The sequence below is a fragment of the Engystomops pustulosus genome, chromosome 5, assembly GCF_040894005.1.
Source record: "Engystomops pustulosus chromosome 5, aEngPut4.maternal, whole genome shotgun sequence".
Lineage (NCBI taxonomy): Eukaryota > Metazoa > Chordata > Amphibia > Anura > Leptodactylidae > Engystomops > Engystomops pustulosus.
In genome coordinates, this window is record NC_092415.1 from 148828238 (window position 1) to 148841444 (window position 13207).

At 43.3% G+C, this 13207-nt stretch overlaps 1 protein-coding gene across 2 annotated transcripts in view; it reads right to left on the reverse strand.

Annotated features, from left to right (window-relative positions):
* TPK1 (thiamin pyrophosphokinase 1) overlaps nt 1-12766 on the reverse strand; it is a 335076-nt gene extending 322310 nt beyond the window's left edge. For both annotated transcript variants that reach the window (XM_072153371.1, XM_072153367.1), the window contains exons 1-2: nt 12730-12766; nt 11450-11501 (exon numbers count right to left, since the gene is read on the reverse strand). The gene's annotated coding sequence lies outside the window, so the exon portion shown is untranslated. The remainder of the gene's footprint in view (nt 1-11449; nt 11502-12729) is intronic.
* Nucleotides 12767-13207: the final 441 nt, after the last annotated feature.

Consider the following 13207-nt stretch of genomic DNA (forward strand, 5'->3'; position numbering starts at 1 on the left):
CCCTATTGGAAGCATCTATTTATTTGGATCCTTAACCTCCCACTACAATCCAAGCCCTTACATTTTTATATGATTCTTCTACTGCACATCAGAAATTGGCCACTACTCAATCATTTCCATTTTGTATGAGATGAAGCGTCAGGACTGTTCAATGTCCTCTTCACATTGCTCATGGAGCCACTCTTGATGACCATAAGGACCCACTGCAACATCCAGGGACATTTAATTTATGGTTTTGATGTGATTAAAAGATGGTACCGTATATACTCGGGTATAACCCGGCCCGAGTATAAGCCGAGACACCTAATTTTACCACGAAAAACTGGGAAAACCTATTGACTCGAGTATAAGCCAAGGGTGGGAAATGCATTGGTCACAGACCCCACCAGTATATAGCTAGCCAGCCCCTATAGTTTACAGCCTGCCCCCTGTAGTATACAGCCGGCCCCTAGTAGTATACAGCCAGCCCAGCTTGCCCCCAGTAGTATACAGCCAGCCCAGCTTGCCCCCAGTAGTATACAGCCAGCCCAGCTTGCCCCCAGTAGTATACAGCCAGCCCATCTCGCCCCCAGTAGTATACAGCCAGCCCATCTCGCCCCCAGTAGTATACAGCCTGCCCCCAGTAGTATACAGCCTGCCCCCAGTAGTATACAGCAACCTCAGCCTGCCCCCAGTAGTATACAGCAGGCCCCCTGTAGTATACAACTTGCCCCCAGTAGTATACAGCCTGCCCCCAGTAGTATACAGCCTGCCCCCAGTAGTATACAGCCTGCCCCCAGTAGTATACAGCCTGCCCCCAGTAGTATACAGCCAGCCTGCCCCCATGTAGTATACAGCCAGCCTGCTCCCATGTAGTATACAGCCAGCCTGCTCCCATGTAGTATACAGCCAGCCTGCTCCCATGTAGTATACAGCCAGCCCCATGTGGTATACAGCTAGCCCCATGTAGTATACAGCATGCCCCCAGTAGTATACAGCCTGCCCCCAGTAGTATACAGCCACTTCAGCCTGCCCCCAGTAGTATACAGCCACCTCAGCCTTCCCCGTGTAGTATACAGCCCAGCCCAGCCTGCCCCCAGTAGTATACAGCCTGCCCCATGTAGTATACAGCCACCCAGCATAAAAAAAACATAAACTTATATACTATTTGCTGAAAGTGGACAACCCCTTTAAAGTTCTCAACTGCCCATATAGGGGGCATGAAAACTGGAGATAAAAATCTAGTTTCTATTTTTTTAACACATGCCGGATGTGACCAGAAGTAAGAAATTCTCATCTCTAATCTGACAACAATTACACACTTCTGTACTATACAGCTCAACTTATAGGCATTTAAAGTAATGCTCCCCTCCTGCCTCTTAGTTTGACCCATCTCAGGAAAGGAGGCTGAGAGACTCAAGTGGAAGCATCATTTCAGATGCCAGTATATTGGGCTTTATAGTACTTAGAACACTGCTCTTGGAATCAGATTCAAGATTAGAATACCGTATATACTCGTGTATAAGCCGAGTTTTTCAGCATAAAAAATGTGCTGACAAACGTCCCCTTGGCTTATACACGAGTCAGTCAGTCAGTAAAAATTACTTTAAAAAAAAAACTTATATACTCACCCTCCGGTGGCCCCAATGCGTAGCGCTGCTCCCCCGATGTCCGCGTGGCTCGTCTTCAGGCTTCCGCGTCCGTCTTCTTTCTTCTGCTGGGCGCCGCATTGCTCTCTCCCGGCCGGCGCCTAGTATGACGCGCCGCTGCTGACGTCATGCTAGGCGCCGCCCGGGGGAATAACAATGGCGGCGCCCTGCAGAAGACAGAAGACGGACGCGGAAGCCTGAAGACGAGCCGCGTGGACATCGGGGGAGCAGCGCTACGCATCGGGGCCACCGGAGGGTGAGTATATAAGTTTATTTTTTTTAAAGTAATTTTTACTGACTGACTGGTGTATAAGCCAAGGGGACCTTTTTCAGCACATTTTTTTGTGCTGAAAAACTCGGCTTATACACAAGTATATACGGTATTCTAATCTTGAATCTGATTCCAAGAGCAGTGTTCTAAGTACTAAAAAGCCCAATATACTGGCATCTGAAATGATGCTTCCACTTGAGTCTCTCAGCCTCCTTTCCTGAGATGGGTCAAACTAAGAGGCAGGAGGGGAGCATTACTTTAAATGCCTATAAGTTGAGCTGTATAGTACAGAAGTGTGTAATTGTTGTCAGATTAGAGATGAGAATTTCTTACTTCTGGTCACATCCGGCATGTGTTAAAAAAATAGAAACTAGATTTTTATCTCCAGTTTTCATGCCCCCTATGTGGGCAGTTAAGAACTTTAAAGGGGTTGACCACTTTCAGCAAATATTTGATATGATTTGTGTAAGAAAAAGTTATACAATTTTCCAATATACTTTAGGTATTAATTCCTCATGCTTTTCTAGATCTCTGCTCACTGTCCTGCTATAAAAGCTTCTATTTTTACTTCCAGTAGATAGAAATCTGTCCATGTGATGTGATGGAGGTGCAGGTGCTGCTATTATCACACAGCTCTGTTTACATTCTGTGATAATAACGGTTTGTGCACATGCATGTCCATCACATCACATGGACAGATTTTTATTAACTGGAAGTAAACAACAAAGTTTCATATAGAATGACAGCAAGCAGAGCTCTAGACAGCTGTGAGGAATTGATACAGAAAGTATATTGGAAAATTGCATAACTTTTACTTACACAAACCATATCAAATATTTGCTGAAAGTGGACAACCCGTTTAACTGCCCGTATGCCCAGTTCTGTAGCTCACAGTAGCTAACACAGAGCCCAAGTTATGGGGATCTGAAGTTACACTTCATCTCCAGACTCTTACAGGTTTCAGCTCATCGCATATGCAACATCCCCCACCGGGGCCTAGCCTTTTCTCGGGGCCTGGAGTCAGCCGGGGCCCGCAGTACCTGAGTGGCTGGCGGTTGCGGCCTCGGCACGCTAGTGTCATGGTGCTTGGTATGGGGAACCGGAGGGCTGTCCTACAGCCTGGCAGGTCTCCAGCAGGGTGGTGTTGGCAAGAAATGATGAGGGAGAGGTTGCTATAGCGGTTCTCCCTGGGGCAACCCTTTGGTGTCTAGAGTATGAGTCCCAGTGTAGTGGATAGGGTGCCCGTGATGGTGACAGCCGTAGTAACAGGGACCAGACGGAGGCAGACGTTGAACAAAAACAACTTACAGTTCTTTATTGGAACCGACAGGAACCGCAGCAACGTGCCTTAACAGAATGGTAGATTGCTCAGATGCAGTTGGAGGGAGCCACAGGATGGATCCTCAGCCTGGATGCAAAGGGCCGGCTGGGAGATAGCTGTGTCCTAGTAGGATGCTTCAGCTTTATCCTGGATTGCTTCAGGTATCACCCTTGAAGGTAGGATGATACCCCTTTCCTCTCTCTCTGTCTAACTCTTAGCTGCACTCAGTCTGACTTGTTCAGACTCCCTGGTCTGACTGACTAGACTGCTCTTCAGACTCTCTGGTCTGACTGGAACTGAACTCTAGAAGTTTCTTGACCAGGGGTTTTGTTACTCCCACTGGTCAGGTGGTGGCTACTCCTCCAATTACCTCTCAGCTCACAGACATTAGGATAACACATGTGATTGGATGACACATCTTACATCACATCAAAGAATTAACTCCTGCCTTGCCAGGCAGGATCTACCACTGCAGTACTCATCTGTGTTATCTAGTGTTATGTAGTGACATGCTGTGGGGCTGATCAGACCCTACACAGGCTTCAAGCTACATGGTGGGACGTATTCGCAAACACAGCTCTGCCTTGCATCGGCGAGGGTGTTGCACATATGACTTTGGAGGCATTTTTTTAGCTAACAAATTAGATTTCTCAGGCAACGCTAGAAAAGGATATTTTATACCCTACCTAAGATAGGTGGTGTCTAGTGGTGTAAGATTGGCCAGACATTGGCAATTAAACAGTTGTCTCACTCTTATTACACCCGGTCTAAATAGAGTAAACCGTGCAAAGTGTTACTGCAAAGACTTACAATCTTTTCAACTGTATGTGCTGTGTGGCCTTGATCTGTGCCAGATACAGGCTGTAATCTCTTGCAAGTGTGTAGAGGTTGTGATCTGTAGGAAGTTATTCTACTGTGGGGTTACTACTCAATAGGGAGTAATAGACCAGCAGACCTGCACAACAAAAGCCAAACGGATCCAATATGTGATTTAGTTGACTAGTGAAACATCCCCCATTGGAGCCTAGCCTTTTCGTGTGGCCTGGAGTCAGCTGGGGCCCAGAATACTCTAGTGGCTGGTTAGTGCGGCCTTGGGCACGCTGTGTTCACGGTGCTTGGTATGGGGACCGGAGGACTGACCTACAGCCTGGCAGGTCTCAAGCAGGTGTTGTGTGCAAGAAATATGGAGGAAGAGGCTGATGCAATGGTTTCTCCATGGGGCAACCTCTGAGGTATCTGTAGGATGAATCCCTGGGTGATGGATGGTGAAGCCCATGATGGTAAGCAGCCTCATTGAGATTAGATGGAGGCAACGTAGTGCAAATGAACTTATAGTTCTTTATTCAACTTTGAACAGCAAGCAATGGCAAAAAGGTAGCAGTAGATTCAGCAAACTGATGAGCTGGTGGTAGATAGCTGGTCAGCAGGAAGGTTATTCTCAGCCTTGTACTAGCTGCAGGGTGGGCTGGTAAGGAAGTAGTCCAGATGGGGACCTCAGTTCTGGGGCTTGAGTCTCCTGATTTGCCCTAAGGTATCAGGCAGTGGCTTGAGGTACCTATTCTTCCTGGTAGTGGGTCTGGAGGGCAGCTCTGGAGGAGCTGCACACTAGAACTGCTTCTCTATCTATTTACTGGATTCCAAGACCATGTGCTCCCACCCACCAGGGATTGGTCAAGTGGTAGCACTCTCCAATCAGCTTTCAGCATCATTTACAATATCACAAGAAACATCATTGGACAATAACATTTAGCATTGTTAACTCTTGCCTTGAGAGACAGTGGCTATAGCTGCAATCACAAAGTTCTCCAGTACTTAGAAACCGCCTAGAGAGGTGATCGGTCTCCCTAACAGCTCCTGACATGGAGCGGGCACTAGTGGCAACAACCACCATGCCTATGTGTTGGCAGGGGAGTTGCACTAGGATATACTTAAAGTGTAACCGTCATTTCAAAAAACTTTTTTGATATGTTGTAGGGCAGGTAATTTTAAGCACTTTTGCAATTGGATTAGTTACCCGAATCTTGCTCCTTCCTCTTGTATTCTGCAGACTTCCCCTAGATGGCAGTGACTGATCAGATAGCCGTTACTATGGACATTTCGTTTTCATAAAGAAGACTATGGGCAGGAGACACGCCCCCCTCTCCCTCCCTGCAATCAGCTTATTACCTGATGTGTCCCTGCACACAGCTGATCACCTCATGGCTCAGTGCTGCAGCAGTCATGTGTCACTACTCCAGCACTGTCATGTGCAGGGAGAAGCCCTGACTAATGTAGTGACCAAGCACCTAAACTTCTCTCTCCTCAGCTTTCCCTACACCTGTATACTGTGTAAAGAAATAATCCATACAGACAGAAACTGCAGCCCCCCCCCTCAAACAAGGATGAGGCAGGAGAGGAGAGACTCCAAGCTGTGCCCTCATGTGCTGTGCTGGAGTGTAGTACCTTGTAGTAGTGAAAGGGGTGAAGCTTTATTCCATAAAAAGCAACGTTTCGGCATACCATTACACCTTTATCAAGCAACACCTGTGCCCCACAGCAGCCAATATAGAAAAGTATATAACAGTGGTGGCGAACCTATGGCACGGGTGCCAGAGGTGGCAGTCGGAGCCATTTCTGTGGGCACTCAGACCATCGCCCCAGGACAAAGTTAACCAAATAGGACCAGATCCACCAAAAATTCCTGCAGTCCCAGGAAACTTAAGAGATGCTACTCTCGGCGCTATTTTAAAGCGACACTTCATTGGCCGTTTGGAATTGCAGGAATAGTGAGAAGGTGCTGACAGAACTGCATTATCTTTGGAGGTCATCCTGCTGGACCCAACATTTTTCCTCTACTGAGAGACCCTGTAGAGAAGCTACAATGATGTCTGAATTTGCCCTCCTTCTTTGAAGTGTATTGTTTGCCTCAGGGGGCAGATATGATTGAAGGATTTGGAAGAACAGGGAGCAATAAGTTACTGCTTCAAATGCCATGTTGACACTTCACGGTAAATAAGTGGATTTTGGTTGTAGTTTGGGCACTTTGTCTCCAAAAGGTTTGCCATCACTGGTATATAATATATGTCTCCTGGCCCTTTCGCACTCTGTGTTAATGGAATCTGCATCTTTAAGACTGTTTCAGGAATAGTGCCTGAAAGGCTGGCTCTGGCAGTGTAGAGTACTATTTTTGCAGGGATCTCTAATGTCAACAGGCTGCCCTGCCATTGTGCCAGCTTCCCAGCCACCGAGGATTCAACGGTCCACTGGTGGCCCAGTCCATGCTTGTAGTTTGGCGAGAGATGCCTTTAGATTCTCCTTTCTTAGGGTCTAAAAAAAGCCTGTAGATACACCACTGGCTGAATTGTATCTAATTTCATTTAATTTTCTGACAGAATATATTTTGTTAGTCTTATTGTACCTATACACTCCTATGACATAGGTACATCACCGCTAATTGTCTAGAAACACCTGTATGTTATAAAAAAACATATATAGGGTGCTACATATGGAATGCAGATGTGCAAAACAAGAATGCTGAATGTGGTTGTGTCACAAGCATGAGTTCATTTCCCCATAACTCCACCAATGCACTTGCAAGGGGCCTCAGTGATCAGAAGTGCTCCATACAATGTTGAGATGAAGGACTATTTGTTGTTCTTCTGGACTATTTGTTAATAAAGATGTAATGTTTAAAACTGTATCAGCATCCAAAAAACACCAATACATTTTACAACTGCCATTCAGAGAAGGGTGTGTGTTGAGGGGTCCCGGAAATGACAAACCAACCCTTTTGTGCAGGCTGACTCTGATCTTGTATATATGAGGATCATAGTTGTATCAAACTTAATAAAAGGATTTGAAGGGGATAAATCAGCAGACAACTGGCATATAGCTAAACAATTCTAAGTAACTTGAACTGTTTACTTTTTATAGTGAAGTGTGTAAAGAAAGTGATTGTCTGTAGGAATCTAACAAAGCAATATAGATCTTGTATTGTAACAGCACAAGGAGAAGAGAATAGAAGAATTTTTATAGGCGTATGATGGAACACCTCAGTGAACAATTATTCTGGTAAATGAAAACAATATTCACCTGCTGATGCCCCTTATGGTTAGATAATTCATACACATCTGCTCACCTTATTATTATGTGAGATGCCAGATGTGCTGCCCATCTCCTGCTCGCGATCCTCTTCACTGAACTATATCACCTACAATAGAACTTTTCTGTAGAGTATGTTACCGCTTAACCTGCTCTCCTGCTGCTTACACCTCTAATATTCCACAGACTCCCAGGGGTAGAAAAGCTACAGCAATTTATTCCTCTCTATAACATGTCCTGACCAGAAAAGGCTTTACTTACAGAAAACGGTAGATATACAGTATATTGGAGTCTATGTGAAGCATCAAAGTAAGGTTGTATAAGAAAGACTGATGGCTGGAGAAACACTTTAGATGAGTTATTAGAGAACATTTGTTCTTCAGCTATTTAATGGAGCTGATTTGAAACAATTTACGAGGAGATGGTACTGAGAAGTACAGGAATGCAGCCTTATAAATATTTTACATTTACTTTACAAAAAAGTATTAGGAGATTTTATGAACATATTCTTAAAACAGGTTTTATGCCTTTTCATTACATTGAATGAAATCTCGTTCCAATTCAAATATTAAGCACATTATAGGCAAAGTTCAGTAAGTCTTTCCTGTATTTACTTCACCTCCTCTAGCTTCAGGGGAGAAGTCAAAACTTCCAGTGGACATTTTATGCAAATGTATAATTTTTGTGAACATTTTCTGAGCTGGACAGATTTGTCAAAGAAGTAATCATTGCACATGGGGCTGTCAAAGTACAAGTAAAGACTTTCCAGAATAACTAGCCTACAGAAATTGCGCTTAGATAACATCTATATGCTGGGCAATTTCTATAAAATTGAATTCCACAGTGCAAAAAAAAAAGAGCCCCCCCCCCCACTATATCATGAAATATAGACAATCATACCCAAAAAAACTTAATTATAATGTAAACAATGTAATACATTTAATAGAATATTTCTGTATGAATGTTATTGTTTGTGCAATGCCATATCCCTAAGGCTACACACATGTGTGCCCGCCGTAGCATAGCATTCACCCGTAGCATAGCACTCACTCGTAGCATAGCACTCACTCACCACTGCTCACCCTGCTCCTCTCTATAGCAATGTAAAGTGCACCGTGCCGTATTCTGGGGAAAGATAGGACATGTCCTATCTTTTTACCGGCTACAGGTGCTCACATGTGCTGCACCTTACTGCTCCCGGACGTATTTATGATGTATAAACGTCGGCCATATATACATCCCCCATACAGTCATCTTAAAGTAGCCTAAGTAAGTATTTACAGTGAGTTTCCCAAATTACTTTTACAACACCAGGACCAAGCTCCCTACAGAAATGCATAACCAGAATAATGCTTGTCCCATAAAAGCAGGCTTCATAAACAAATAAAACACTAACTAAATCTAGTAAAGTTTAGTATGGAAATACAGCAGAGGCACTGAGCTCAGTACAGAAATGCATCATCAGAATCAGGCTACGTTAAAAAATACAACATCAAAATTGGGCTAGGTACAGAAATACAGCATCATAATGAAGCTCAGTACAGTGCCACCTTTAAAAAAAAAAAAAACAAAAACAACTCTTTCCTTTCCCACACTCCCCATGGCACGTTCCTGTTTCAGCTCCTGCTCCTTACAGAAAGGGTGCCACAGAGAAGGTGCTCTTATTATCAATAGCATCTTAAAGATGGGGATGCTATTGATTCCTACCGTATATGCCGGCGTATAAGACGACTGGGCGTATAAGACGACCCCCAACTTCTGCCCTAAAAATATAGAATTTGGTATATACTCACTGTATAAGACTACCCCTCTCCCAAATGAAAAAAAGTCTGCTTAAAACTTTGCAAAACAAACAAGAGAGTAAGTGCCTGGTGATCATAACTGTAGCTGCGATATTAATGAAGATCCGACATGCTTCTGTAAGTGCCGCCTGTGACCCCCAGCTCTGTGACGCCGACCGCTGTGACAGGGCGGCTGCATTAGCATACAGCGCGCCGCCCTGTCAGCGCGTACTAAGCCTCTTCTAATGACTGTGAGAGGCGGACTGCCGCACATGCGCGGCGGTCCCAGGAAGCGACTCTCTACGCTCTGACGGGGAAAAAAAACACCTCACACAGTGCGGCCCCCGTATATCCGGCGTATAAGACGACCCCCCACTGTAGCCATTATTTTAAGGGGTTAAAAAGTAGTCTTATACGCCAGTATATACAGTATATAATTTGTTGCTGTATGAGGGCTTATTTTAAGGTGTTTTCTGGTCAGACTTTATTTCATAGCTCATGTTCAGGATAGTACATTTGATTGGTGATGGACTGACCCCAGCTCTAGCACTAATCAGCTATTTGGACTTCTACTGGGCTGTTTACTGCATGGTGGAAAGAACTCAAATTTGAAAGTCTAGGCTTCTGTCCATTGTATAGAGACTTTGAGCAGTTATTACAATATCATGTTCAGACACTCCATATAGAGAAAGTATTATGTTAATATTTGCACATAATCTATGTGTTTGTCTACATGATTGGTTTGGCTAAAAAAACTATTTACAAAAACCTGAGATGTGAACTGATGTTTTGGCATAACAGGAGTTGAGAAAAACCATACTAGGATGTCCCATTCTGCTTAACTATTGTCTCACAGGATTAGTACCTACAGCATCTTGAATCAAGGTTGTGATGATGTAACTGGCCTGTCTTTGTGGGAATTCCCCTTTAAGCCCCAAAAGGACATCCCATGTCCTTTACCTATGACTCTACCTATGTGCCTCCTAACTAGTAATGCAAGTTTAGTATTTACAGCACAGTTTAGTGGAAGATTCTAACCCTAAATCCTCATGACAGGTTAACTTTAAAAAGAACTTATGATTATGGAATTAATTGTGGAATAAGTACATGAGGGCTTGTATTCCTCATATAGGGACTACACAAACATTTCACATTGATGAAATGATGTCTCACATTTTTCCTACAATTATTTTCTTTTTTTCAAATAAAATATTTGAGGAAATGAAACATTACAATGGTAAGACATTGTTTGATGCTTTAAACCAAGACTTGTTGACCACTATATGTGAATTGTGATACTTTTATAATGTATTATGGTGTTGTTTTACTGTTGTGCTTGTGTTATGCTTTTAAAGGGAATTGGATCTTTGTTAACATTTTGAAACCATTAGGGAAGAGATGTGTTAGTTGAGGATTTTTAGTTGTATTTATTGTATACACTTGTAGCAAAGCAATAAGTAATGAAATGTTCCACAAAAGGTTGAATTAAATCCTTGTGCTAGCTTAAAACAAACTCAGGAGACCTTTCATCTGCAAGCAGAAACTTTCAGAGCCAAACCATATGGTTGCAAAATCTGGAGCCATGACTAAATAAAAAAAACACATTCAAAGAAAATGCTAGCTTACGCACATTGAAACATCTCCAACTCTCCCTAAAATAAAGAGGTATTTTTTTTTAAAGTTGATGGCCCACCCTATTGATACGGCTGTGTGAATAAGCCTAACAAACCTCTCCATATAGGGTAGGTGTCTGCTGTATAACCATTGATGGCGGCTGTTAAGTGTTGTGGTCGAATCCTTCATCTGGGGCACCAGTCATTTGCCATTGAAGTTGTATTGCAGTATTTGATACTGTACTAAAATTGGTGTCAGCACATCCTGCAAAAATGTAGACCTTAAACAGCTCAGTAGAGTGAAGTATGAACAGACATGCTAAGTTCAGTTCAGCAGTTCTGCATTTGGACCAATAAAGTCAGTAGACATGGAACTAGTACTACTTGTTGAGAGAAATCTGCTGAACTGTTAGCAGGAGTACAGTTTGGTGTTGCTGCTCTGCTGGCAAGCAGGGACTCATCGCATCATATTAACATATACCTCCACCAAGTGGCTAACAGATTGGAGGAGACGTATCAATCTGTCTACACCAAACAACTGGAATAAATTGCACCGTAAACACCACATTGAATGAAGGTTTTAGGCTGTTTTTTGACTCCTATTCTGCAACAGAAAATTCTGTCTATGCGTCAGAAAAATTAATATTGTGGTTCAGCAAACTAGACCAACAAATAGGTGGTGCAAAGTAGGACTCCCTAGTCTTATTGCTCTTTCACATTGACATTGGTGCTCAGCTTCAGTTGCACATACGTACCTTTTTGTCTCGGTTTTTCTTCCATTTTGTCTCCGTGATGCATCCCTTGTGTCTGCAAAAAAAAAAAAACCTGAAGGTTTAACATTGCTTTGAAAACATTACAACTGGTTTTCAACCTCATCAGTGAAAAAAAACTGATGTTTTATCAGTTATTTTTGCGGACCCAGAAGCAAAAGATTCATATTTTTTTTCCACGGACAATGGATCAGTGAAAATACAAGAAATACCCACAGAAATCAATCATTTTGTGAGGCATCTGTGGAAATTACTGAACAATGGATGTGAAAAACAAAGCCAATGTGAAAGAGTCCTAATACTGCACCAGATTAATCACCCAGCATCGGACACAGGGTGCAGTCACAGGTTGCAGTCAAAACTGCATCATTATCACTTTTGAGGTGGTTTTAGGGGCAGTTTCTTATTTTAACAAGTAAAGGATGTTAACTCAACAGGTGAATGATATTTGTTGCACAGGTTTCCCCTACAAAATCATATTCATTCAGGTTATGATTTTCAACTGTTAAATTAATAAAACTGTACCCGAAACCACCTTAAAACTAATTGTGATGCAGTTTTATCTACAACGTGTGACCCAGCCCTCAGTGATTAATCTGGTTCAGCAGAGAATTGCCACTTTGCACTGGTCTTAAGCCTAATACATTAATAAATCTCCTCCATTATCTTTAAATCCTGAAAAAAATTGTGATTTATGGTAACACAATGGATGCATTGTCTTATTTTGCAGAGGCATAACTGGAAAAAAGTTTATTTTTCATTCAAGGCAACAATTGAAAATCTAAGGATTTCATTATTTTTCATTAGTTAGTGACACTGAAAATTTGCTTAAACACTATCAACAATGACATAACCTTGATGAGCACAGCGTGAGCTATTACACGCACCTGGACACCATAAGTGTGTACTGACACCATGTGGCTGGTATCTGAAATACAGCAAAAGACAAGCTGCTAACATGTCAGATACACACACATATATATATATATATATATATATTGTGGGGAATTGCTCTGGTAGTTGACAGGTAGCAGTGCAAGAAGCAGTGACACACGCAGGTTTAAAAGTCCAACTTAAGTGTTTATTCACACTTGCAAAACAGAACACAAATTCAGCCTTGGCTTAGGCACATGCAAAAACATTATAAAAGTAATTCCTGCCCGGCTAGGCGCTGTCTAATACACTTGACAGACCCTAGCTATCCGGGTACCAGGCTGCCTGGCACACGCTCTTGGCCAGCAGCAAGACAGGAGACCCTCAGTTACCTTTGCTGTGAGAATGCAATCTCACTTTCAGCTCTCCAGGTAGGGCCTCTCCCACTGCTTCTGGCCTGCAGACTTAATCAGACCCTAACGAGGCCTGTGACCTGCACCTGTGGGCTATACAAAAGCCCAGGACCGAAGCCCGGGTGGAGTAGGAGTCCCACTACCAGCCTACCCCTACTCCATAATAAGCAGGCCCAGTACGGACATTACAAATGTGTCTGTGTTAGCTAGGCCAACACAGACAAAACAGACTATTCCTGCTTATCATGTCTGCATTAACCCTTGGGTTACTGCAGACAAACCCAGGGCTTTTACCACCAGCATTTCATCTGCCTGTAGGACAGATAGCGGTTTTCCCACACAACACCTCTCACTTTCTCACATACCCTCCCCCTCAGTTCAGACCCACCGGGGCGAACTCCTGACATTAAGCAATGCGTTCGGGACAAGGCATCCGCATTGCCCTGTAGCTTCCCGG